This window comes from Neoarius graeffei, chromosome 5 (assembly GCF_027579695.1).
Source record: "Neoarius graeffei isolate fNeoGra1 chromosome 5, fNeoGra1.pri, whole genome shotgun sequence".
In the NCBI taxonomy this organism is placed as follows: domain Eukaryota; kingdom Metazoa; phylum Chordata; class Actinopteri; order Siluriformes; family Ariidae; genus Neoarius; species Neoarius graeffei.
Genome location: NC_083573.1, coordinates 29,355,750 through 29,361,075, shown reverse-complemented (window position 1 = coordinate 29,361,075; position 5,326 = coordinate 29,355,750). Strand labels below are relative to the sequence as shown.

Sequence of the window (5,326 nt, the reverse complement as noted above, 5' to 3'; positions counted from 1 at the left end):
CATAACTGTGAAAGTTGACCACCAAATCAGTAAAAAAATAATAATAATAATAAAAATGAATAAGCAAACTATGACTTGTACCATGTATTAACTTCCTGGATTCCAGAAAACCGCTGGAGCAGTTGTTGCTCTTCTTCTTCACGAGTGACTTGGCTTGCATATTCGTCTGCCTCTTTTTCCATGGTTATAGGTTCGAAATCATCCTCAGACAACCAACCAAAGTTTGAGGATGAATTTGAAGAGCTTTCATTGTCTTTATCAAAAGAATCAGTATCAAGAACACATGCCACTAGAGTCTGTGTGGACACACAAGAAGGCAGTGGCGCATATGACGTCACACATGCAGCACCGCTTGCCTGTAAATCACTGCAATCTAATAACAGTGGACAAGCTTTTATTCATTTTTGGAACAGAATTCAGATGCAAAAAATTTATTTTTTGAACCAATTTTTTATTTATCGGTGAACTTTACAACCTATTGGAGCGTATCACACAGAAAACTCTGGATTTTATGATGTAATTTTTGTTAGATCAGCACTTTAAGAATAAAGTGTCACAGTACGGTGTTTTAAAATGTAGTTGAATCTTAATGCAACTAAATGCTGGTTATATTCAAGGTTTCAAAGAGGGAAGAAGGAACAGCAGTTTGTGGACCACAGGTACCTGACTAGAAAATACCTAAGCAAGATTTTGGTCTATTACGAGGCTTTACATCTGCCGAGAATAAAGAAAAGACTACAGCAGGGGGCAAAGCTTTTTACAGCCCACGATTATGGAACAGCCTTACAACTAGTGTTCAGTACTCAGACATGGTCGTAATGATTAATTCCAGGCTGACAACCTATTTATTTAATCTATACTTTTGCTAATAGCTTTTCTCAAAGGGAGATCTGAAGGGTTCTTAACAGCCCTAACCCATAACTACGTCATTGCTTGTTTACCACAATGCATTACGGGTGACAGCTGAGGTCAGCAGTTGAGTGATCTCGCAGATATCAGATTAATTTTATGTGAGGGAGTATATTGTTCACTTTTGCCTTTGTTAAACACTGTATTTTTCTGTCTAACTGGTTTTAACCATGTCTGAAGTGAATTGCTGTGTGCCTAACTGTGTCTCCACAACAAAGAGAACACCTAATTTGAGCTTTTATTAGCTGCCAGTCGAGAAGAAGAGAAGGAAGAAATGGATAAGTTTAATCCACAATGAAAACCTTCGAACTGAATCGAAATGGACAAGTGTTTGTAGCTTACATTTCTCTGGTGGGAAAAAGATGTACTTAAACCGTGACCCAGCAATATTTCCATGGTCTGTGGAATGGTCTTCGGTTATAGAAGATTATAACAATCGACACTGTTCATCGTCTGAAACTAGCGATATTCCAAAGCCTGTAAAACAAAGAAGCATTCTTCGGCCTTTGCTTCTCAACATACCGAAGCACTCGGCAGTCGAACGAGCCTGTTGGACCGATAAAACTCCCGAAACATGAAGGGTTCTCTTTCGGGTATGTATAATGTTCAGTGTACCTAACTAGTGGCATTTATTGAAGAAAATGCATTTATACTGAACATGAAACAGCAGATCAGCAGGTTTCCAAAGTTGCTGGGTTTTTTTTTTTTTTATAATGTTTCCTGATATGAAGTTTTATTTAACTAATCACTCCTTTATAAATGTTTGATGCTGTTCATTCTGGGCCCAGGATCATGAAGCAATCTTAAGCTAGCCGCACACTACGCCGATTTTCAGCATACCGAGCCAACTGAAGTCGCGAGTCAGGCGTAAAGACTAGTTTTCGATGGTACCGACTCATCTCACAGCCGATTCGAAAAACTAATGGGGAGCCAGACTGATCGGCGAGAGTCGCTAGCAATAGCCAATCATATCTTTCGCATATAACACGTGATATTTCTTGATCATGTGACTTCTATCTTTTCGAAAAATTAACGGACTGACAATAATGTCAAACTGAACTGTTGATCAAGGGAGATCCGCGCCCCGACATGCAGTGTGCGCGCGCACTCGGCGCATGCTCAGTTGCGTGAATGTGTCATGCACCGAAAATAAGAGATTTACAAGCCAGGAACGCCTCATGATGCAATACGCAAGAAAAGAAAGAAGATTTACTTCCGTTTTACTTTGAGTAAAGTGAATAAATAAATGGTCTGTGGAAAATACACTTAACCCTGGGAACTGCATGCACAGGAGTTTATTTTGTGTTTACTCCCCCTGGCTGGCTACTTATTTGTCATGGCTGGCTAGTATGAGCCTTAGTGGAAAGCCCTGGGAATGCGGAAATGTCAAGTTCGATTTTAGATTTACGAACCCGAAAAAAATGTCGAAAAACCGGCATTAAAAAAATTTCACCCGCACAAACGGCACTCACCCAGCCGGTGGACCGGAAACAGAACATTTTTTAATAATGGCCCAAGATATTAACCTCTGCTTTCTTTCAGTCGTGAGTTAGTCGGGGATATGTGCGTGCCCTGTCGGGAGTCGGCTCTGAAATGGGTCGGTTCGGTACCGCGTGGATCGGCGTAGTGTGCGGCTAGCTTTAGACTCAAGTCAACAGTTGATTTTTCATAATAGTTTCCCTTACTGCATCTGTAACTTTCATTGTGCTGGATCAAGATTAAGTACAAGACTAAGATTTCATTAGAACAAAGCTTCTTAGAAAATGGTAAGGAATAACTGAAGATCACAAGAACAAATTTAGACTTAAGTCTAAGATTGCTTCATGGTTGTGTTTAAAAAAAAAAAAAAAAAACCAAAACCTTTGTTACCTTCTCAACAAGTTTGATTTGAATTCCAATTTTCCTGCTGTAAACCCTCAACATGTTCTCCACCTCTTTAAATCACCCATTTCATTGTCTTGCATGATAGAGCATGGCAAAATTGTTCTCACATCGCTCTCACGTAAAATTAATCTGATGTCCGCTATATCGCTCAACTGCCGACCCCGGCTGTCCCCCACAATGCATTGCAGTAAACAAGTGGTGACGTAGTTATGCACTGTGTGGATTTAGGTGCAAGCTGCTGCTGTAATCATAAGGACTGTCCTGTGCTCCTCCCACAACTCCTATTGACACACAGAATATCATACTGAATATCCTGTCCACCCATGTAATACGGTGTGTCTGTTGTTCTATACCTGCATACTGAAGTGACTTATGTGACGCTGAATAGCAGAATTATAAAAGAGGATAGGTTCCATTTCATTCCAATAATTTTAATACACAATATCACACTTTCTTTTCAGTGACATTCTAATAAAAACAACTGTCCAGAATTTTACAACATATATCTGCTGTTAGAAGATCCACAATGGTGCCCCCCCCCCCCGATACTATTATGCTCTATGTGTCCTGTAGTGGACCCTTGGATTCAATGAATGAGGCTGAGAGATTCAAACGGGTGCTTAAATTTTATTGTCTGCCATAGCACTGTGAAAACTATGGAAAGGAAAAACAGAAAAGAAAAACAAAAAGGGATCAGATTAAATACATGCAATACAATTATCCCCATTCAAGAAAAAAAATTAAGATACATTTATTAGACAGTATTTACAATCATTGTTAAAACTCAAACCATATCAAAATAGTGTGAGCAGCATCCCTCAAAATAAAATAAATTCAGACATCCCAAGGATAAAAGTAATAGCCAAGAAATTGAGGTCCACATACCTCGTTCCACTATACCAAGGGAGCTAATAGTTTGTAATGTCGAAGGTGCCGTCTGGAGAACCATCTACCTCCTAATAACAATAAGCAAACTTAAAACAGGCCACAGCAACCTAATCAACATAAAAATGGTGCATGATTACAATACATGGTTCAAAAGGAAACTTACTCGAAGAACAACAAATAATCCAAACAAAGGAGAGACACTCAGCAGCACAGACGCCATGCCAACCCAGAGGAGACAAAGGGCAAGGTGATGGAAATGCGTACAGGTGATGATACGCACAGGTGGAGCTTACAAGATTCAATAGTCTCCTCCCTTTTATACCTTGCTACCCTCAACAAAATACTGGCCACTAGATGGCAGTCCAAGGTCATTTGCTGGCTCAACAGGCAGAACAGAGAAAGGCTGAGGTGACAGCCTAAAACAATTTACTGTCATTCACACGTCCAATGGTTCCATCTCCCGAAAACACAAAGAAGAAGAGATTTAAAAATAGTAATGGAGCATTTTATTTGCCAGTAATGTGGACAGCAGTGTCACTGTATTACAACTTACTTACATATTTTGTGTTTTGTTATTAATGATTTTGAAAAACTAACATAGTCGTTTAGGGTCTCATCTCATCTCATTATCTCTAGCCGCTTTATCCTGTTCTACAGGGTTGCAGGCAAGCTGGAGCCTATCCCAGCGGACTACGGGCAAAAGGCAGGGTACACCCTGGACAAGTCACCACAGGGCTAACATATAGACAACCATTCACACTCAATTTAGAGTCACCAGTTAACCTAACCTGCATGTCTTTGGACTGTGGGGGAAACCGGAGCACCCAGAGGAAACCCACACAGACACAGGGAGAACATGCAAACTCCACACAGAAAGGCCCTCGCTGGCCACAGGGCTCGAACCCAGACCTTCTTGCTGTGAGGCGACAGCGCTAACCACTACACCACCATGCCACCCACCTGCTTAGGGTCTGTAAAAGAAAATACAAATTCATCAAGAAAGATTATTGATAACAGCTATATAAAATATTTGATGGTTAACACTTGTGTTGCTACTTTGGTTGGATGCAAGCCACTGGCTCCAAAATATATTTCAGCCTTATCCACCCCCCCCACACACATATTCTGGATTATTACATTATTTTCAGATTTCATGCCTTTTAATCCACCTGCCTTGCATGTATTTTTTTTTTTGCAGAATGTTTATATAGTGTCCATCAGGCAATCCTGTGTTAATATAAATTATTATTGTAAATATAAATTCCTCTTCTTTTTAAAGATTTTTTTACTTTTATTGGATAGGCCAGTGTAGAGACAGAAAATGATCAGGAGGGATAGGGAAATAGCCTCAGGTCAGAATCAAACCCAGGTCACCAGATTTATGGTATGGCGCCTTATCCACCTGAGCCACCCCATGACATCCCCTCCAGCCAATGAAATTAAAGGTTAGCCTATTTGATTTATCAGCAGCATTTGTATGAAGATGTGAAGGTGATAAGAGCACACACTGAAGGATGCACAGAATTTTAGAGCTATTTTAAACAAAAAAACATGTAAAGAAATAACTTACAAAATTATTAGGCTACCAGATAGCTATAACTGTAACAATTTAAGTAATTTCTGAAGAGGTAATTTCTGAAGAATA

At 39.8% G+C, this 5,326-nt stretch overlaps 1 long non-coding RNA gene across 1 annotated transcript; it reads right to left on the bottom strand.

The window, feature by feature from the left end:
* Positions 1 to 3,353: 3,353 nt before the first annotated feature.
* Positions 3,354 to 3,905, bottom strand: LOC132885945 (uncharacterized). Its single transcript, XR_009654644.1, has 3 exons — positions 3,845 to 3,905; positions 3,679 to 3,749; positions 3,354 to 3,447 (listed from the first exon to the last, which is right to left on the bottom strand). It is a non-coding gene; the product is annotated as an uncharacterized LOC132885945 (long non-coding RNA).
* Between the last annotated feature and the right edge of the window lie 1,421 nt (positions 3,906 to 5,326).